The 22,689-nt window shown below is 39.8% G+C and overlaps 1 protein-coding gene across 2 annotated transcripts in view; it reads left to right on the top strand.

Annotated features, from left to right (window-relative positions):
• USP8 (ubiquitin specific peptidase 8) overlaps window positions 1-22,689 on the top strand; it is a 113,942-nt gene that overhangs the window by 23,434 nt on the left and 67,819 nt on the right. Inside the window, exon 1 of one of the 2 annotated variants that reach the window (XM_020979998.2) lies at window positions 13,564-13,702. The exons of the other annotated variant lie outside the window; for it this stretch is intronic. The gene's annotated coding sequence lies outside the window, so the exon portion shown is untranslated. Of the gene's footprint in view, window positions 1-13,563; window positions 13,703-22,689 lie in introns of those variants that run through there. 2 annotated transcript variants of the gene reach the window in all.

Below are 22,689 nucleotides of genomic sequence, written 5' to 3'. Positions count from 1 at the left end.
AGCAACCTCCCCGCCAGATAGTAAGCAATTTGATATAGGTTATACATGTTCAATCATGCAAAACCTATTACCGTGTTGGTCAGGTTGTGTAAGAAGACACAGACCAAAAGGAAAAAAAACACACATGCAGACATATACACACAAACAAAAAGTGAAAAATCGTATGCTTCAATCTGCATTCAGATTCCATCAGTTCTGTCTCTGGCAGTGGATAGCATTTTTCCTCATGAGTCCTTTGGAATTGTCTTAGATCGTTATATTGCTGAGAATAGCTAAATCATTCATAGTTGATCATTGTACAATACTGCTGTTACTGTGTACAATGTTCTGCTGGTTCTGCTCACTTCACTTTGCCATCAGTTTGTCTAAGTCTTTCCAGGTAAAATTATTTCTTATAAACAAACACCTGTGGTCAACTTTGCCTTTATATTGCTGTGTTCCTTTGTTTCTGGCTTGAAGGCACAATGGGAACTACACAGGAGAAAGGGCCCTTTCCTAGTAGTACCAGTCTGGGGATTCAGCCCCCAGTTGATGGTTAGAGTTGTGCTAACTGGAGGCAGAAGCACGAGCCATTTTATAACTGTTTTTCTAGGTGCAGAATCACTATAAATACAATCCCTAGGTTGAAAGAAATCTCAAGATTTGGCTCCCCCCACCCCAGGTTCCTCCCTTAGTGCCTACCTATCCACAGACATTATAATATAATCTATCCGGGCAATGAAACATTTATGCTTGGGTGACCCAAACATTTCCAGTAAACTAAATTTTGCTTCAACTCCAAGGAGGTGAGGAGTCAAACTAGAGATACATATGCATGTAAGTAAGGCAGAGGGTTTGGAGCAATTGTGATTGAATTCATAACTCTATCCCTCTTCCATATGAGAGCCCTTTAAACACATGAAGGCATCTATCATGTAATATTTCTTAAAGGCTCAAATTGGGGTTTGGGATCCAAACCACAGAGTTTTACCTTGAGTTATCTTCCCACACTCACTTAGCCCTGGTGAGAAATAATGATAGGTATTGGACCTGTGATTTCATTGACAGGGAGATTTTCAGAAATAATGATAACTTATATGGTGCTTTACTGTTAGATAATGTTCACTGTGCATTATCTTATTTGACTCTCACAAGTAACTTGTGAGGAAATATGAGCACCCATTTTATGGATGAAGAAACTGAGGCTCACAGAGTTTCAATGATTTGGCCAAGGTAAGAGTCAGAGCCTGTTGTGGACAGCAGCAGAAAACAAGGGGTTAAGCTGCCTGGCAACTAAATTACAGACCAGCAGAGGGCAGCTGAGCTGTAGCTATTAGCTGGGAGGGCAGGAGCAGTGGAGGCAGATCGGCAGCTTTGTGGAGGAGCTTCATTTGTGGTGGATGTTGTCATCCCTGAGAGAGCTGACTGAGCACAGAGGAGACTGCTAGGGGACAGCAGTAATTAAGGCATTATATCTCAGCACCAAACATAAGCACATCCTCATCAGAGGTTCCAAGCTGAGTCAAACCGCGGTGTGATACCTCTTTACTGAGTGTGAAGGGGAGTGGGGAACCCAAGGAAGCCTGGGCCCAGATCCAGTGATGTTAATCAGGAACTAGAAAGGTGGGTCACTGCCCAGCCAAGTTGCCTTATGACAAAAAAAGAACTGCTGTATTCATCCCAACTTCTTAAAGAAGGCATGGCTCCTTATCCCAGAATCAAGGATGACAAAACGGAGTCCAATGCTCACTTCTGTCCCGTCACGCTTTCTCTCTCTCTGTGGGAAGTAGGCCCCAGGATCTTTCATCCACTGTGAACATGATTCTTTCCACTCCCCAACATTCTCTTTTCTTATAAATCTTAGAACTGAAGGTGATTCAATAAATCATTTGGCTAAGCCCGTCTGTCTTAGAGCAGTAAAGGTATTACTATTGTCATTTTGCAGATGAAGCAACTAAGGGCCAGAGTGACTTGCCTGAGTCCTAACTGGCTTGTCCAGTATTTTCCTGGTACTAGCTCCACAACATCTTTCCACATCTGTCCTAATTCCACTCCCAACCCCTCATTACAGCTCAGTTAGACTAATACAAATGACCTAGCCAGTCTTCCTATCTCCATTCTCATTCTCTCTTTCATCTATTACTGCTATATTAATCTTCCTAGAGGCAGCTAGGTGTTGCAGTGAATAGAGCACTGGACCTAGAGTCAGAAAGACCTGAGTTCAAGCTGATCTCAGACACTAGCTGTTTGAGCCTGGGCAAGTCACATAACCCTGTTTTCCTCAGTTATCTCATCAGTAAAATGAACTGGAGAAAGAAATGGCAAACCATTTCAATATATTTGCCAAGAAAACCCTAAATGGGGTCAGGAAGAATTGGAGACAGCTAAACAGGTCTTCCTTCTACTCAGATCTTTTCAGTGGCTCCCACTTGCCCACCAAAAACATTTCAGACTTTTTCAGTGACGTTCAAGTCCCTTCACAATCTGGTACCTACTCTATCTTTCCAGCCTCATCTTAAACTACTCCTCCCCCTGCTTTGCACTTTTATCCCCGAAGCTGTCACATATTCCTCCAACACACTTAAAGCTTTTCCTACCCTCTCTCTTTACTCACCCTGTACTTTATTAATGGAATGCCCTCCTACCTTCCACATAATGAAATCCTAGCAGTCCTTTAAAGCCTCACCAAAATGTTACTTCTTTCATCAGGCCTCCTCATTCTGATCACAGTCTTTATCTCTTTGAATTTCATACAGTACTTTAATCTATATCTCTCTGGCTCTTACCATGCATTATTTCAACTTTATGTGTATATGTCTAATTGCCTTCTAGACTGTAAGTGGCATGAAGGCAGGGTCTGTCTCATCTAATCCTTGCATCTTTTCCCAAGGTTAGCACAGTGCTCCCTTCACATGGTAGGTGTTTAATAAATGTTTGATGAATAAATTTCAGGCATCATCACTGTCACTTCAGATTTTCTGAGCTAGCTTTAACATAGGGACAGAGATTAGACCTGTTATTTCTTTGATGCAGGAGACTCCCAGATGAGGAAACTCCTATTACGTATATGCCTCTGCAATTTATAGTTCTAGAAGGTGCTTAGAACACTAAGATGTTAAGTAATAATAAATAATAGCATTTATTTGACATTTTAAAGGGAGATAAATTATTATTTGCTATTATATTAATAACCAATTATTTCCTCATTTAAGGCCCAGCCTCTGTAAAAATCAATCTCTGAAGGACATGGCTGATTGATGAGATTGCCCTAACCCTTGGGGAACATGTTCCTTGATCTTAGGCTAGACCCTACCCAACTAGGAGACCTTCTATTTAGAGTGTAAACAGAATCCAGTCTGGGTGAGTTCTTGCCCAAAGGAAAACAGCTCCTGTCCTTGGACCCCTCCGTTGGAATTAGGGTACCCAGCTCATGAAGGAGAAAACCAATCAGAGTGGACTGAATGGAAATGGATTCCCCTGTCAAGATTGCTGGAGGTGGCTGAGTCTCAAGATCAAGTCATTTTCTCAGCAGGAGGAGCTGAAGTCTTCTAGCCCACTTCCTTATTAGATGTCCACCAATCAGAGTTGATGTTCATTTGTCAGAAGCATCCCCTTTTCAAAAAGTATGTTAAGTCTTTCAGCCTCTCCATGGTTATATCTTTGGTTTTCTGAGAGAAACCACTGACCATCGATTTATTGATTATTAGCTATCCTAATTAATAAACTGATTATTAATTACCCAGAAACTCTGTCTCTCAGGGGTTTTTCATTCATCACAAAAGTTTACAAAGCATTGTACATGTATTATCTGATTTAATAAGTGACTTGTCCAGGCTGACACAGTCAGTATGTGTCAGAGGCAGGACTTGAACTCAACTCTTCTTGGTTCCAAGTCCATCTTTCTATAGCACATTGTTTCTCAGTTATAACATAGATTTCCAAAAATGATTACTTCATCGACACATCATGGAGTGGAAGTGAACCTTGGTTCTTAAAGGCTAATGCCAGCAGAATATGAGCTCTGGCAGATCCTACTAAACTGAAAAGAATATGGGACTAGTGATGGATAGTATATTTATTGTTCAAGAACCAGCCTAGTTAAGTTTAGAGAGACTTATCACAAGTTTGCCACAGATGAATTTTTTGCCATGGCAACCCCCTTTTAAAAATGTTTATTTATTTTTAGTTTTCATAAGATTTTGAGTTTTAAATTTTCTCTCCCTCCTTCCCCTTCCCCCTCCCCAAGACAATATGCAATCTGATATAGGCTATATGTACAATCATATTAAACATATTTTCACATTAGTCATGTTGTAAAGAAGAATTAGAACCAAAAGGGAAAACTGTGAGAAAAAAAAAACAAAGAAAAAAATAGAAAATAGTATGCCTTGATCTGCATGCAGACTCCATAGTTCTTTCTCTGGATGTGGATAGCATTTTCTATCATGAGTCTTTTGGAATTGTCTTAGATCACTGCATTGCTGAGAAGAGCTAAAATAGTATGGCAGAAACTAGGCATAGACCAACATCTCACACTGTACACTAAGATAAAGTCAAAATGGGTACATGATTTAGAAATAAAGGGTGATACTATAAACAAATTAGGAGAGCAAGGACTAGTTTACCTGTCAGATCTATGGAAAAGGGAAGAATTTATGACCAAACAAGGGATAGAGAACATTATGAAATGCAAAATGGATAATTTTGATTACGTTAAATTAAAAAGGTTTTGCACAAACAAAGGCAATGCAACCAAGATTAGAAGGGAAACAGAAAGCTGAAAAACAATTTTTACAGCCAGTATCTCTGATAAAGGCCTCATTTCCAAAACATATAGAGAACTGAGTCAAATTTATAAGAATACAAATCATCCCCCAATTGATAAATGGTCAAAGGATATGAACAGATGAAGAAATTAAAGCCATCTATAGTCATATGAAAATGCCCTAAATCACTATTGATTAGAGAAATGCAAATTAAAACAACTCTGAGGTGCCACATCACACCTATCAGGTTGGCTAACATGACAAAACAAATATGATTGTACATGATAAATGCTGGAGAATACATGGGAAAATTGGAACACCAATGCATTATTGGTGGAGTTGTAAATGCATCCAACCATTCTGGAGAGCAATTCGGAAGTATGCCCAAAGGGCTACAAAACTGTTCATGCCCTTTGATCTAGCAATAGCAGTTCTAGGTCTGTATCCCAAAGAGATCATAAAAAAGGGGAAAGGACCATCTATACAAAAATATTTATAGCAGCTCTTTTTTTGTGGTGGCCAAGAATTGGAAATTCAGAGGATGCCCATCAATTGGGGAATGGCTGAACAAACTGTGGTATATGAATGTAATGGTACTATTCCATAAGAAATGATGAGCAGGCAGACTTCAGAAAAACTTGGAAAGACTTACATGAATTGATGCTGAGTGAAATGAGCAGAACCAGGAGAACATTGTACACAGTAATAGCAACATTGTGTGATGACCAAGTTTGATAGATTAGCTCTTCTTAGCAATGCAATGATCTAAGACAATTCCAAAAGAATCATGATGGAAAATGCTATCCACATCGTGAAAAAGAACTATGGAGTCTGAATGCAGATCAAAGCGTACTATTTTCTCTTTTTTTTCTTTGTTTTGTTTTTTTTTTCCTCACGGTTTTTCTCTTTGGCTCTAATTCTTCTTTACAACATGACTAATGTGAAAATATGTTTAATATGATTGTACATGTATAGCGTATATCAGATTGCATGTTGTCTTACAGAGGGGGGAAAAGAGGGAAGGGAAAAATTTAGAACTCAAAATCTTATAAAAGTGAATGTTGAAACTAAATATTAATTAATTGGGGGAAAAAAAGAAAATCATTTCGACAGCTATATGTGGGATGAATCAAAGTGAGGAGAGACTTGAGGCAGAGAGACCAATGAGGAGGTCCTTACAGGTAGTCCAGATAAGAGGTTCTGAGGGCCTGAACAAAGGTGGTAGATATGTGAGTGGAGAGAAGGGATTAGATGTGAGAGATACTTTGGACATAGAAACAGCAAGAGTGGGCAAATGTATAGCTGTAGAGTGTAGAAGTGTGAGGAATTATGGATTGCATCAATATTACAAATCTGGCAGACTGGAAGTATGGTAGTGTGTATGAAAAAACAGAGAAGTTTGTTAGAAGGCTGGATTTTGGGGGGTGAATAATGAGTTTTGTTTTAGACATGTTGTCTTACAGACATGTTATGTTTGAGATGTCCCTGGGAAGAGCAGTCCAATAGGCAGGTGGTATGAGTGGTATCAATTAATCAATAAACATGAATTAATTAACTGATATTAATTAGATGTTTGCTATGTGGCAGACACTGGTATGGCAGAAAGAAGGCTTGATTTGGACTCAGTAGAGACACAGGTTAAAATCCCTTCTTGGACATTCATTAGCTAGGCAGGCTATTTAACATCTCTAAGACTCAAGTTTCCTTATCTGTAAAATAGGCAAATAATTCCTATAGTATCTACCTCAAAGCTTAGCACAGTGTCTGGCATGCAGTAGGTGCTTAATAAATGTTTGTTGACTATTAACTAACTGACTTGCAGGGTGTCCTGAAGATCAAATGAGATCAAATACATGTAAATATTCTAGAACCTGGGAGTACTATGTAAAATCTATGTAAAGTGCTATTATTATAACAGTATATTTATATACTAAAGTGCTATGTATAAATGGCTATTATAATTTATTATGTTTGTTATATAAATTATTATAATTATAATTACTATGATTTATTGTTATAATAAGCCCTTATATAGTACTTCCAAGTTTGAAAAGCACTTTGCATCCTTTACATCATTTGATCTTCTTGGCAACGGTATTATTCCCATTTAACAGATGAGGAAACCTTTCTGAATCTCTAGTGCTATTGTTCTACTACTGGTACTATTCCTGGTACCACTGGTGTTATAATAAGGAAAGCTTTCTGAGTCTCAGTTAGGTGTCTTATCTATGGTCACATAGCTAGAAAATAACATTTTCTAATATTATTAATAGTAATTGGAGGGAGTTGTGGGGAGGAAATAGGAACACAATCATTTCACAACATCTTGATGCATGAACCAGGTAGAAATCTTCCAACTACCTGGAAGCCTAATAGTGGAAAGTCTCCAACTGCTGTTGAAGGAGAATTAAAATATAAGAAACTATGTAGGTGCAGGAATGGGGAACCTGCAGCCTCAAGGCCACAGGTGGCCCTCTAGGTCCTCAAGTGCGGCCCTTTGACTGAATCCAAACTTCACAGAACAAATCTCCTTAATAAAAGGATTTGTTCTGTGAAACTTGGACTCAGTCGAAAGGCTGCACCCAAGGACCTAGAAGGTTCCCCATCCCTTCCCCATTTTCTTTGCTAGGCAATGGGATTAAGTGACTTGCCCAGGGTCACATAGCTAGTAAATGTCAAGTGTCTGAGACCAGAACTCTGGTCCTCCTGACTCCAGGGCCGGGTGCTCTATCACTGCGCCACCTAGCTGCCCCAGGCACCCCACCCCTGATAGTGATACAATAAAGCAGAGAGTCTCATCTATTGTAACACCTGCTTGTCCTTGGTTAAGAGATACTTATGTAATGCAGAACATTATTTTACCATTTAGGTAGTAGGGCCCTTTAAGCCATGGAAAGCAGAAATTACTGCTTAATCTTGCCCCAGACCTCTTTCCTCCTAAATCTAAACAATAGTGAAATGTACTCTTGCATAGCTCAGCATAGCCCGTACCTCCAACGCAAATGGATAAGAAAGCTTGCAATAGAATTGCTTTAGATAATTATGTTTATACCAGAGACCAGGACACCTGGTCTGGTTAGTGTGATCTCTGACCTCTAATGATGGGGTGCTCAGGTGCTTGTGCTTGTACTTGTGCCCCAATTTCTCCCTAGTCTCAGAAACACTGTCTCTAACAACCACTCCCCAGCCCAAGGACACTGTGCCTAGCAGTTATTCATGCATGGGCCTCAGCATGACCCTTATCTCTCTCCCTGGTACAGCTACACAGAGCTGGGCTGCTCAGGCCCCAGCCCTCAGATCATGTCTCTGGAAGCCTCCCAATTCCTTAGTAAGTTCCTGTCTTGTGAGAAAGCTTTCCCTTGTTGCAGAGCATTATCTCATCAAGACAGAGGGAGAGGGGTGTGCTTGGCCAGCCCAAGGACTCTTCCTACTTCCAGACTCCAAAGATCCATCTCCCTCCCTGTCTGGTATACTCCCTGTACTTTCCCATCCATAGCCCTCAAAGACACCTGCACCTTTGGATTACCTCATCAGTGTTCCTGGCATTTCTTTCCCATGCTCTTTTCTATATAAACCCTAGCTTGACCCTTGATCGGGGCTGCTTGATTTGGGTGTGCATACCCCTTGCAGCCACATGCTAATAAATCCACATTTTAAATTACGTCTGGGTCTCCCTCGCTGATTTCTCAGTACAAAACTTCCAGTCTTGCTTTAAATGGTTCTCTCAACCCTGTAGTTTTGTTTAAAAGGACTCTTTTACAGTATCTAGTCACTTCCCTTATCTCCTGTCCTTGAACACCTTCTTATCCTAATAACAAACCCTGCATAACAAACGTGCTCCCAGAAGACCCTTTTTTTCTTTGATAATCCCCCTTTTCTCTACTTCTTCCTCTCCAGTGAAAAGCTTTGCTTGTCTATCCTAATTTGCAGCAGAATGCTGATCATTGACTCTGTACTCTTAAATGGGCCTGAAAAAACTAAATCTCTACTCTAAGAAATTGAAGTCACTATCATTCAGGAGCAACCTTCCTTAGCATGCTAAGAGATTTCTTTGCTTTCAGATTGGCTTCCTATCTTTGACCTACAGTCATGGACCCTCTCTGAAGGATATGTTCTCCCAAGAAATCCTATTCCTCTTGGGCAAGAGCATGTAGACAAAATCAAATTCTTGAAGTTTTGAAGTATGAGAAAATAGGTGGGTAGGAGAGAAGATGTGACCAGAGGCCAGTTGTTCCTTAGTAAAAATACTCTTCCTATATCTCAAAACGTCTGTTATTTCACTGATTTATATACTACCTCCATAGGTTCAGACTACAGCCCCTCCATGCCTTCTCATTTTGTATAATTCTAATCCATGTTCTCCTAGGTATTTTCCATTGGGAAACGTACCCTAATGGACTTGAGACCTTCTCTAAGTCTTTTAACATTTTGTAGATATCAGCCAGCTGTAAATTGCCAATTTCCAAGGTGTAAATGCTCACACTGAAAATTTAACAATCAGCTCTCTTGAGCCAGTTCAGTCTGGCTCCACCTGTCACATTCCTGATACCAGCATAGTACCTGGTCCATCCATCTATCATAGTATTAATAATAACTGATATCTACATAGTCCTTTACAGTTTGCAAAGGGTGGTACATATAGTATATCTCTTGCCTCCTTTTATGATTCAGGAATGAAGAATCAACTATTGATGAGGTATTATGAGCCTATCTTTCATCATAAAATAACTGCATGTGAATCATTTCTTGGGTAACACCCTTACTTACATTTCTCAGTGGTTCATTAGAGTTAAGAGTTACTGGATTGGCCACTGCATGTGCTGGGCAAGGTGATGTTTGAACATCCAAATTGCAGCTACTACACTCAGGCTTATTATCGCTGGCAAGTATCTTCTACTTAGATATGATGGTTTGAACAGAGACAATATGAAATTCACTAACAAGTAGTGTTCCGAAAGGTCATTTATAAAACCATTCGAGGTTACAAAAAAGAGAATTCCAACTTGGAGTGTCAATGCAGCATCTAAAACACACTCCTCTCATGTGGATCCTCAGAAAAATTATCTAAATTTGAAGATATTCTCTGTGTCCACATTCACTCAAAACCATAGTTTACAAGTTCTGTATCTAGCCAGTCTCACCTCCATTCCATCTAGCCATCCCAAGGGACATCAGGTCAGCTAGGTCGACTTTCCAACTGCCCTGTCAACCTCTGCTCCTTATCAATGACCATCTAGACCTCCAGAAATCCCACCTGATACCTCAAGGAAGGGGGTTAATCCACTCAATTTTGACTCGCCTTGGGGAAAGGCTACACTTGTGATTTATAGAGTGAGTAAATGAAATGTCACCTGAGCCATCCATATCTAGCCTGCCTCAGCCTGAACATCATGCCATTCAACTATCCCAACAGGCACCAGGGTCTAGCTAGTTTGTTTATCTTGCCAACCACCCTGATACATTTATATGCCCTTTCCGCCCCCTTTCTAGATTTTTGTCAGGGAATCATCAAGTCAACATTACTCTTACTACTGGGAAAGTCATGACAGTCTAATGCCCTATTGCTCTGTGCTCCACTCAGAATCCCTATGATTCTGAATCACAGAACAACTAAAGCAAAGCTCCCTTCCCTGGCCACCATTTCTCACTTCCTCATACTCATCCATGTCATCTCTATCTTTTCCAGATCCCCATCCAACTCTACCTTTACACTGTACCCTGTGGTACACTATTTTCCCATGTCTTTGCACAAGCTGTCCCCCATATCTGGAATATTTTCCCTCCTTGCCTTTGCCTTTTGGAACCAGTAACTTCCTTCAAGCCCTCCTCAAATGCTACCTCCTTCAAGAGTCCTTTCCTGATCTCTCCAATTGTTTGTGCCCTTCCTATCATTCTGTATTTCTCTCTCTCTCTCTCTCTCTCTCTCTCTCTGTAAGGATATATACAAAATACTTAAAAGTAAATATATTGTATCCTTCTAATAACTAAATCTTTAAGTCAGGGGACATCCCACTTTTGTATTTGTATCAACTGAATGAAGTGAAATGCCTTTACTTTAAACTAATTGTATCTTCTGTTTGACCAGTAGAAGGGAACACATCACTGAGTGGTCATGAATCAGTTCAAGAGCATTCATTAAGTGCCTGCTATGTGCCCAACTCTGTGTTAGACACTGGGAGTACAAAGGTAAAACAACAGTCTCTTCTCACCAGGAGCTTACATTCTTGTAACATGTAGAAAGTAATTTCTGGGGAAAGGCCATAAGTCTATAAGTTTCATAAAGGGAAATTTAACAATAATTTAACAGTAGAACATGTTCATGTTCAGAGGGAACATAGGAGGTAGGGAAGAATAGGAAAGAGACACTGGAGAGATGAAACTTGACGTGGATGGGTATGAGGGAGTATGGTAGTCAGGAGAAAGAAATTAATTTTGAGTTGAGCTTTAGAGCAGCAGGCAGTCTTGCCCTTCATATGAGCAAAGGTAATGTTGATTAGTTATCAGTCCTCGTGAAAGAAAAGGAAAAGAGATTAGAGGAGGGAGGATATATTAACGTTAGAGAAGTGTCTGGTCCCTGATCCTGCTTGACAGTGAGAATACAGATTAGTGAAGTCCTAGAGCCAGAATGTTTATAGAGGGTGAGGTAGAATGGAAAGAGTGTAGGATTTAGAATCAGAAGACCTGGGTTCAGATCTTAGCCCTGCTACTTATGACTCATGTGACCTTGGATCAGTTAACCTCTCAGGCCTCAGTTTCCTCACCTGTAAAATGAAGGAGTTGCACTAGTTCATGGCCTCTAAATGTTCTTCCATCTCTAAATCTATCATCTTATGATTCATTGATTCTATATTTGAGCTACTCACCCACATCCAAGTTAGGTCAGCTTCAGGACTCATTGCAATATTGGAGAGATTATGTCTTTAGGTCTCCTGGCACTGGAGGGTCTTTGTTCCTGGAATGATGGCCAGAATGGAGTGGGGAAAAGCAAAGAATGTGTCCAGCTCCTGGTCCAAGCAATTTCTCCCATAAACCTGAAGCACGGCTCTTCCCTCAACATACTTAACATTAATGGAAAGGGTGGAACACATGGGAATTATACATGTACGGAACAAATATGGCCAGGGCAGACGCAGGAACAACTCATCTACCAGACTGCAGAGCAGGTGACATCTTCTAGTGAGGTCACCATGCTCCTTTCTTTGGGCCTGCATCATGTGATGTTTTTGATTCTCCTTGCTGGATGATGAGTTTCTGAGATAGAGTAAGTAAAACTTGACAACTGATTGAATATGAGGGTATGGAACAGGAAGAGCCTGAGATGGTGATGCTCTCAGCAGAAATGCAGAAGTTTGGGAAAGAGGTGGATTTAGGTGGGTGAGTAGTATCAGATACTACAGAGAGGACAAGGAAGGCTAGGACTGAGAAAAAGCTTTCTAAGCCCAAATCCACTTTCCTGTGGACACAAGCACAACTATGCGCTTGTGGGTGAGTGTGTCAGACTTTTGGAGAGATACTAAGGAAGCATTTAAAAGCTACTTAAAGCTGGCTGACTGGATTCTCAACCTATAATCTCGAAGGGAGGGATGCACACGGGTCGGGATGTGGCCTTAGAGAATTGCCTCCTCCCTCCCACCTCCCCTTACTTGTCGAGGGTACCCCTACAACCCTGAGGGTATGTAGTCCAGCTCTGGGAACCCACTTCATCGGTGAGAGTAGGAGTTGTAATTAGGCTCTTCAGAGCTTACATTGGTTACATTCCTTTTGTAGGAACAGATCAGTCATGTGGCAAAGGCGGGCCAGAGATAAGGAATTAATAGTCCACATGTCCCAGACGCAGGCAGGAGAGGTCAAGCTCTGCAGAAAAGCACTGGGCGTTGGCTGGACCTCTTGTCAAATGGAGAAAGGACACGTACAAGGGGGTTCAGAGAAATCGTGAGTGGGCTTCAATCTGCAGGCTCTGAGGGGGGAAATATCCAAATTGATGAGGCCGCAGAGCCATTAGGGAATCTAAGTATATGAAAGCAGCGTGTGTCAATTCCAGCTTTTCAGAATATTTCCCCAATTTTAAAAAATGTTTTTAAAAGGAGGGAAATGAATCAAATCCCAAACAGTGTACCAGTGCCGGTGACTTAAGGCTAGAAGGAGCTTGCATCTTCAGAAAGATGCATAACTTTTTTTTTTCCTGGTGAGGCAATTGGGGTTAAGTGACTTGCACAGGGTCACACAGCTAGTGCGTGATATGTGTCTGAGGGCGATTTTGAACTCAGGTCCTCCTGACTCCAGAGCACTGCGCCACCTAGCTGCCCCTTGGTGTATAACTTTTAATCTGAACTGGAAGGCATATATTTCCTTCCTTACTGGGTTTGTAAATTCAGAGGAAGGTTATACCCGGAGCAGAACATAAGCGTCTTGAGGACAGGGTTATTGCTTTTTGTTTTGTTTTGTTTTGTTTTTTACTTTCCTCACAAAAGTTTGTTGAATTGAAATAAGCAGGGTTGACGGTCCTATCTTACAGAGCTAACCAAAAAGAAAAAGAAATTCGCCGTAGCTTGCCGGGAGGGGGCAAAGAAAGATGCTCCGGTGACGCAAGCAGGCAAAGCTCGAGCTACCCACTGACTTCATTGGGGCCGGTTCGCTCCCAAAGCGGCGCACGCGCCTGCGGGGAGGGGGTGGGGGAGAGGTGCGCCCTCTCTGTCTGGCTCTACTGTGGCCCTCCTGCCTCTTTCCTGTGTGATCCTTTCCCTACCCCGGGCGGGGATTAGAGCCCAAGCGGGAGCCCCGCCCCTCAGGATGACGTTTCGAGACGCCACGCGTCGCGGTGCAGTTTGGGAAAAGGGGGATGAGCCGGGCTCGCTTCCGCCCGGACGGCAATGGCTGATTCCGCGGGCTCACCGGGAGAAGGGCCTTTGGCGAACGAAAAGGCGCTGGTGAAACGTGTCCTCACCACCTACCCCACGGTAAGCGCGGGTCGAGGCCGTGGTCCCCTGTCCCGAGAAAGCTGTCCTGATTGACGTCCACCGCGCCGTCGTCTCCCTGAAGACGAGCCCACTCCGGGAGCGCCCCGCGGGGAGGGTGGGGCGGGGACACCTTGGAGCCGGGACCGGCTGGGGGGAGGCACGGGCGGCGTTCGTCGGAGACTTTCCCGCGGCCCACCAAGGGAAGCTGAGAGGATCCAGGGCGAACTGTCATGACCTCGGGTTCATGGGGACAAGACGGCCCAGTGCACAGCAGCCTCCCGGGCTTGGACAGCCTTCCGTAACTTCTTTCTCTTCCTTTCGCTAGCCCGGGCCTTAGCCTCGCTCTTCAAGGCTTCTCTTAAACCTCCCCCTGTTTGACTTCTTTTAGATAGCTTGGAAGGGGCGGGGAAATGGGAGACCTACCTTTGTTTAGCTTCGTTCTTTAGATTTATAATTGTGGGTGCCACACATAACACCCATCCATCTCTAAAATGCCCATTCTTACTGCAGAGCTATTAGACAAAGTCATTTAATTTCCCCATCTTTTTAGTTGGACGCTCCCCAGAACCCTATATTGTGGTGGTATGCTTTTGTGAGTAAAGCTGCAGAACAAGAGTCGAGACATCTGAGTTCATTTCTTGTCTCCAGTTCATTCTCTGACCTTGAACAAATCACTTAACCACGAATAAGACTTTATCTGCCTCCAATAGTCGTTGCAGAGATTGAGGTATTTAATGTTTGTGAAGATCTCTGGAAGTCTTGGATAAAAGCCACTACATAAGTAAAGGATGCCACTCTTTCTGGATCTGCAGGCACCCTTAGCTTTATGACTATCATGCTGCAGCCATTTAAAAATGTCAAGTGATAGTTGTTGAGTAAATGTTAATATGCTAGGCTTACTGGTGTATTTTGCCAAATAACTAGGTTTTCTTTCTTTGTGAAACCTGTCTGAGGTTCCTTGCTTCAGATAGTTCCTCACAGATTGATAAATTGGAAATGTTTTGTTCGAAAGGAGGTGATACCAGATCTTGTTGGTAATAATTTCTGGAAATGTGAATTCTTTTCATTAAGACACATTTGGATAAACATTACAAGTTATGTATTTATAAATGTAGTGAGTCTCCTTACTATGGAAAAAAAAGTTTTAAGGTACTTTTATAATATTGGTTTTATAAGAGATCACAAGACTATAGAAGGGATAATATTGTATGTTTTTTCTAAAAAGATATTATCTTTAACATCCAGATGATAGGTATGCACTTGATATTGGAAGAGAAAGCTCAGTTATCACTTCAAATAAGCTTTATGTTTATCTCATTTTTTTCCCACAAAATTGTGTAACCACTGTGCTACAGTATAATTTTTTTTAATATAAGAAATACGAAAATTTCTGCAGAAGCAAACAAACCATGCATTGAAATGTGAAAAAAGCATTGCCATTAAAACTATAAACAATTAAGGAAGCACCTTTCAGTGTCTGGTTTTGGCTGAAGAAAATTTTATGATTCAGGCTTTTTTTATGTGTTTAAATGCAGAGCAAGATATAGTTAAAATTTCTTGCTCTAATTTATTTCTTAACCATAATTTTAATTTAATATTAGCTAATGATAATATAAATTATTCTATGCTACTGTAACAACGTTAATGAAAATTTGGTGATGTAAGGTGATAAGACTGTTTCTTAATTTTAAATTCCTAAAGTTTCTTAACTTTTATTTCCTTAGCACTGTGGAGACCCAATAGTGCTTTAGTTTTTTTTCTTTTCCAAAGATATCATTTTTATTAGCGGTAGAGTATCTCATTTCAGTTTTAGATTTTGAGGTAATCTAATCACATCAGAAGTTAAAGTAGTGTTACTGAATAAATAGTTTCATGTCTAAGATTATTGCCATAAAAAAGAACATTCTGATGATGATAATGGCTTATATAGCCTACTTTCCAACTGGACGTTTTGTACAGTGTGTATAAAAATACCTCTCCTAATTTAATGTGGCTCATTTTCCACTAGTATGGAAATATCCAATCACTAGGTAACTGGTTATTGTCAACTCTCATTTTAACTTCAGGCAACTAGGTATCATTGTTGTTTTTATAGACAGTATATTCTACATCTAATTTACAAATTATTATTTATCACTTGAAAAAGCTAAACTTTCTAATACTGATGGACACATTGCTTTCTGATTTAGTGAAATGAATGAGTCATAATTTACATGATTAGGATCACTTTCAAAGCAATTTAAAACTAAGTTTAATGACAAATGAATCCTTTTCAGAAAGTTGTAAAAGTGGAATCCTAGTGTATTCTTTTAAATCTTCGTGTTTGGTGGACTTTAGACAGACTGTTTCCTCACAGTAATATAATTTTTGGTAGAAAAGGAATTATGACTCAGTTAATACATTTGCTAAGTTTAAGGCAGCCCTGAAGTAGTGTATAGAAAGCTAGACTGAGTCAGGAAAAAGCCTGGGTTCAAGACCTGCTTCTGTTTGTGTCTTTGAGCAAGTTACTTAATCTCCCAGGGCCCCAGGTAGCTCTCTAAAGAGTGTGTCTAGCAGGTGCTGATCTACATTAATGAGGAGAGTTTGCTCTCTTGGAATTACATAAAGGAATGAAGTCACAGATTTCCCACCCCTATCCCATTATACTTAAGTGTCTTATTTGCAGGTTAATCAAATTATCAATTTGAATGCACATTAAAACTCCGCCATCTTCATGTTGTTCATTTGCTTCTTACTACATGTACTTGTTTGGCACCTTCCTTTTTAAAGTACTTCAAAAAATTGAGTAAGATTGCTTACTTAGTCATTGTTGGAAGCTGGCAACTGAGTAAATGAACAACTACCCAGCACTTCTGAAGAGGGGTCATGTGAACATGTGTACTTGAAACCAACAATTCTTTTTTTATTTCTAGTCATAGTTCCTCATTATAGATATGAGGTGCTGACCAGTTTGTACTTTCATGCCGCAGATGACAAGACTGGACATTTTACACTTTTTATGTGTTAAGGGCATTACATAATTTTTTAAAAGTCCACCAAAGTATAAACATTGTTAAAAATAAGTGGGGCTACACCAGGTGGTTCTATTTCCTATCTACCCATTCCCTTTTTAATCTAGTTTAGGTCCTTTCCATTGGGCTGATATCAAAGTTGATACCTACGGCCTCCTTAGGGAATAGAGTGACTTTTCTCTGCTCTCCTACTCTTTGACCACACTGTGGTGTTTGACTACCCCCTTGCTTGGAACTCTCTCATCCCTTAGCTTCTCTGTAACACTATACTTTCCTGGTTTTCTTCTGCTTTTCTGATTATTCTGTGGCCTGTAAGTACTGCTCCATTTTCCTTCCTCCTAATTGGAGTTTGCTCTGAAGATCTGTCCTCTTTTCGTTTTGTTCTCTCTCTCTTTCTCCTTCCCTCCCCCTTCTCTTCTCCCCCATTTTTCTCCCTCTTTCTTCCTCTCTTTCCCTCCCTTTCCTTCCCTTCCCTTCTCCTCCATTCTGGGGGTGGGGGGTAGCTTGAAAAGCACCCTCAAGTCAACTTTGTAATTCATTAAGACAAATTTAATTAATTGGGAGGGGGAATTAGTTACTATAGTGGATTATACATGGTTGTTATTAACAGGATCTGCTATGATGATCTGATAGCTTCCTATTTTAAATTATTCTTGCTAACTAGGTGCTAAGCTCTCTTGCTTCTAGCTGTGGAAGAAATGTTAAGTTTTGTGACCTTTAAGTTAGTTTGCTTTGGAAAAAAAGCTTTAGGAGCCCTTCTTTAATTAAACGCTTTTGCTTAGAAACTAATAAGTTCTGGCTTCAGCCCCTGTGCGGGTGACCAGCAAATCTACATCTCCAGCCCAGACCTTTCACCTTGCCTGTGTTTACATCTTCTACAGACGTGTACTTGAATTTTCATTTCCCCATTACATCACACTCAGTATGTCCACACAAAACTTATTATATCAGATACTCCATAGTCTTTCCCACCTCTGTTTCTGCAGTTATTCCATCTACCTGAGACAAGCCCTGAAATCCTATTCATCCTTCAAAGCCTGTTAAATTATTCATAAATCTTTCTCTGTCCCCCTTCTTTCAGCTAGGTAATCTCTTGTCTCTGCTACTGTAGCACTTTTTGTCTCTCTTGTAGCAATCACATTTGGCCTTGTATTTGTACACATCCCCACCCAATCCCAGTAGGTTATAAGCTCCTTGAGGGCAGAAACTACCTTATTCTTATTCCTGCCTATACCTTGCTCTTCATAGAAATTATATAAATACTTACCAAATTGATTAAGACATTGTGAGCCTCCTTAAGGACAGAGGCAATCAATAATGTATCATTGCTTTGCATTAGACATCCTATAGTTCTAGTCAGTCTGGTTTTCTCATGGCCTCCCATATGTTGTTCATGTCTAATGCTGCTTTTGCTCATGTTTCCTTTGTTGTTGGAGTGCACTCTTTTCTGTGCATACCTCAAGACTATTTTCAAGTCCCACTTCAATGTCATTAGACATTTGAATAACTGCTAATATGTGTGGCACTGGGGAGTCAAAGAAATGTGAAACATGGTTCCTGCCACTAAGCGGCTTACAGTTTAGAAAAGACAATATAAGGAAGGCATTCATCAAGTGAATGGTATAGGAAATAAGTATTGAAATAATCCAAATGAGAGAATAAACCTTAAGAGCTTCTGCTATCAGGAAAGTAATATAGAGGAGGTTGGTCTTGAAATTATCCTTGAAGAGAAGAATAGAACTATCAAGAAAGAGGGAAAAGACCTAGAGAATGGGGAAGGGTGAAAGGCTGAGACACATATGGGAAAAGGGCTGCAGGTGAATGAAGCCTTCTCTTACTATTCCAGCCCACACTCAGCTCTACTTTCTCTGAATTCTTGTGCCTGCTTTGATTAGGAACTATTCAGCGAAACACATTATTATTTTCACTGTATATTAGTTTGGCTTTAAATAGATTTCAAGCTCCCTAAGGACCTTATCATATATCTCTTATCTGCCAGAGGAGTTGGCACATAGCCTGTATTCAAGAAGGTTTTCCACATTGACATTCCTGAGATCAAACTTCCTTTATACCTTAATAAGAATAACCATTCATTCCGAAAACATTTAACTGACTTCAGTGTTTAGAGCTAAGTATTATCCTTAGAGACTGAATATACAAATATGAATATAGTATAGTAGTTTGTAGTCCTGTAGGGATTATCAGATTATCATTTAACAAGACTTCGAATGAAAAATTTGTATGAGGTAGGGAAGGAGACCTGGGGACTTTGGACAGCCAAAGTGTAGCAAGAATGCACAGAGTATCTTGGGAGAGTAAGAAGAAGAGTCAAGTGGGTAATAAAGAGAGTTTTGCCTGCTTTGTAGTTTTGAGTAGGACCTGGGCAATATTGTGTACCAGAATTAAAGTTTCATAAAATTAGGCAGCGATGTGGCATAGTTTGATAGAATGCATGGCCTGGAGAGAGAAAGACCTGAGTTCAAATGTGGCCTCAGCCCCTTACTAGCTGTGGGTGAGTCACTTAAGGGGGATAGATTCTTTTAAAAAATTTTTTTTTTAGGCAGTTGGGGTTAAGTGACTTGGCCAGGGTCACACAGCTAGTAAGTGTCAAGTGTTTGGCCTAAGGTCAGATTTGAACTCAGTTCCTCCTGACTCCAGGGTCAGTGCTGTATCCACTGTGCCACCCAGTGGATGATTCACTTAACCTCTGTTTGCTTTGGTTTCCTCATCTGTAAAAGAGAGAAAATAATAGTATCTCCCTCTTAGGGTTGTTGTGAGGACCAAATGAGATAATGATTGTAAAGCACTGAGCACAATGCCTGGCACATAGTAAACACTATATAAATGTTTTTTAAAAAATCAAATCCAGCTTTTTCAGTTGAGCTCTGCATCTTCCCATCCAATTCTCAACTCTTTTCCATTGGAAGAAAAAGAAATTAATTGAGATAATATATATCCTTCTTTTTCTTTACTATGCATTCAGTATTGATAGATAGTATGATATAATGGAAAGGGTATTAGATTTGAATTCAGGAGAGAAGTGTGGGGGTACATGCCTGTAATCCCTACTGCAAGAGAGTCAGGGCTTAGGATAGCTTCAGTTCTAGAATTATAAGGTGCAGTGGGCTAAGCCAATCCAGTGTCCACACCGAGTTCAGCATTAATGTGGTGAGCCCCTGGGAGTTGGGGATCATCATATTGTCTAAGGAGGAGTGAACTGGCACAGGTAAGAAATAAAACAGGTCAAAGGTCCTGTGCCCGTCAGTAGAGGAATCTAGTCCTTGAAAGGGTACTGTACCTTTAGCCTGGGAAAATTAGGAAGATCCAGTTCTATTTATAAAAGAATTTTTTTGAAGGTGAAAACTGGGTTTGAGTCCTGCCTGTGGTGTTTACCAGGTATTTGACCATTAGAAGGTTGTTTAGCCTGTTGCAACTGGTTTACATAATTATGCACATAATTATACCCAGCAATTTTCTACTAAATGGGTGTTAAAAGAATCAAATGAGAGTGTATATAAAACCCTTTTTAAAAAATTATATATTTTTAGTTTTCAGTATTCACTTTTATAAGATTTTGAGTTTTAAGTTTTCTCTCCCTCCTTCCCCTTCCCCTTCCCTAAGACGGCTTGCAATCTGATATAGACTATACATGTACGAACATATTAAACATATTTCCACATTAGTCATGTTGTAAAGAAGACTTGGAACGTAAGGGGAAAACCGGGAGAAAGAAAAAAGCAAAAAAAGAGAGAAAATAGTATGCTTTGATCTTCATCCAGACTCCTTAGTTCTTTCTCTGGATGTGGGTAGCATTTTCCATTATGAGTCTTTTGGAATTGTCTTAGATCACTGCATGACTGAGAAGAGCTAAGTCTATCAAAGTTGGTCATTATACAGTGTTGCTGTTATTGTGTACAGTGTTTTCCTGGTTCTGCTCATTTTACTCAGCATCAGTTCAAGCAAATTTTATAAAGCTTTTTGTAAACCTTAAAGTACTATATAAATGTCAGCTATTAATACTGTATATATTTTTCCACTGGAGACATTTAGGGTCTCCTGGACTTAATAATGCAAGGTGTGGTTATTAGCTCTACTAGTAGGGAATTTTATTCTTTTTTTTTTTTGAGGCAGTCAGGGTTAAGTGACTTGCCCAGGGTCACACAGCTAGTGTCATGTGTCTGAGGCTGGATTTGAACTCAGTTTTCCTGACTCCAAGGTTGGTGCTCTATCCACTGCGCCACCTATCTCCCCTCCCCACCCTGGGAATTTCATTCTTTTCCCATGAATTACATTCCATAGTATTTTCAGCCATTTCACAGTTGATGGGCACCCATTTTGTGTTTCCAGTTCTCTGCTATTTGAAAAGTGTAGTTATGAGTATATTGGACCCTTATGTCTGTCTTTGACTACCTTGGTACATATGCTCAATGATGGGTGAGTCTTTGGGTCCAAGGGTATAAACAGTTTTTTTAAAATTCTTTTTAATTATGTACATATTAGTAGTTATTCAAATGTCTAAATTTAAAAAAAATTTTAAATTCAGTTTTATTTCATTTTCACATTTACATTATCTCTTCTTACCTGCCATCCCCATTGAGAAAGTAAGGAAAGCAAAACCCAATACAAACATATCAAATCAAAACAAATTCCCACATTGCCCTTGTCTAGAAAAAAAAAGTCTCAGTTTGCACTCTGAGTTCATTACCTCTCTATCTAGAAGTGATGAACTTGTTTCATTATTATTCCCCTGGAATTGTTGGTCATTGTATCAGTTAGGTTCCTAAGTCTTTAAGAGTTGTTTGTCTTTACAATATTGTTGTTACAGAGGAGCATAAGCTCTGTGCCCAGTAGACATATAATATGTACTGAAATTGAAATTGTTAGAAGTTTCTTCTCCCGTAATATTTTCCTTCAAAAATATTATTGGGTTTGGGTATTTTTATTCTAGTGAGTAGAACAAGGAAATTGAGGGTTCAATCAGCTTTTCTGTCTCTAAATCATTTTTAGTCAAGATATTTTAATATTTAAATAATACCTAAACATAGTGGGACAAATTACTAAGAGTGTATCGATTGGATTCCAATGCTAGTCATAAATGGATTTGGGATTTTTTAGATGAGGTACTAGGTATCTCCTTAGAATAACAGAACTCATTAGAGATCTCTAGCAAGGGCTAGATGAACATCTGTTAGAGTTTTTGAAGAGATTCCTAGTTAGATATGTTAGATTAGCTGAATTCTGAAGTCTCTGCTCTGTAAACTTCACTAGCAGTTAAAGTCCTGCTTATATCCTTTTTGACTTTCTCTTTTTGTCAGGCAAACACCTTTTAACTTGTGCTTTGACTTCAGCAGAAATTAGTGCAATTATTTTAATTGCAACTTCACCTTCTGTAATGCTTAAAATAAATTTTAGCACCAAGTAACATTACTTGTCAGCTCAGTTTTAAAAATATAATTGTGCTAAACAACCATAGAAGTAGAAGAGAGCATTGTCATTTAAGGGACTCAAGTAATGTGAGGAAGCTGTTGTTCATTTGGGACTGCTCTCAGCCATTAACAAAAAACAGAATATATAAACTTATTCAAATTTGGAATTTAATACAAATTTCTGACCTAAACAACATAAATCTTTTTTGTGTTTTACTAATCTAAATCTTTAGTACAAATGAGTCAGAAAAAAGTAGAATACTTAAGAATATTCTTACTTTGTTACTGCTTTTTAGTAGAACTATGGAGTAAACCTCAAATTAAGTTACCTTTCTTCAGCTGAGAAACCTAATTGTCATGAAGTTATGCATCTTTTTTTTCTCCATAAATATCAAAGTCAGATAATCCCTAATTATTTCTATTTAGGCATATATCCAATGGCTCAGATTAGTCTTCTCTGTGGCCCATGTGGAACAAAAAATTGGAAAAAGGGGGGGCGGGCAGTGTTTGGACTAGTGCCACAGAGTCTCAGATCTGCTTCTTATTCCTT

This window comes from Phascolarctos cinereus, unplaced genomic scaffold, assembly GCF_003287225.1.
Source record: "Phascolarctos cinereus isolate Bilbo 61053 unplaced genomic scaffold, phaCin_HiC Scaffold_3;HRSCAF=262, whole genome shotgun sequence".
Classification (NCBI taxonomy): Eukaryota; Metazoa; Chordata; class Mammalia; order Diprotodontia; family Phascolarctidae; genus Phascolarctos; species Phascolarctos cinereus.
Note: the sequence above shows the minus strand (reverse complement) of the source record. Positions and strands in the feature narration are given on the sequence as shown.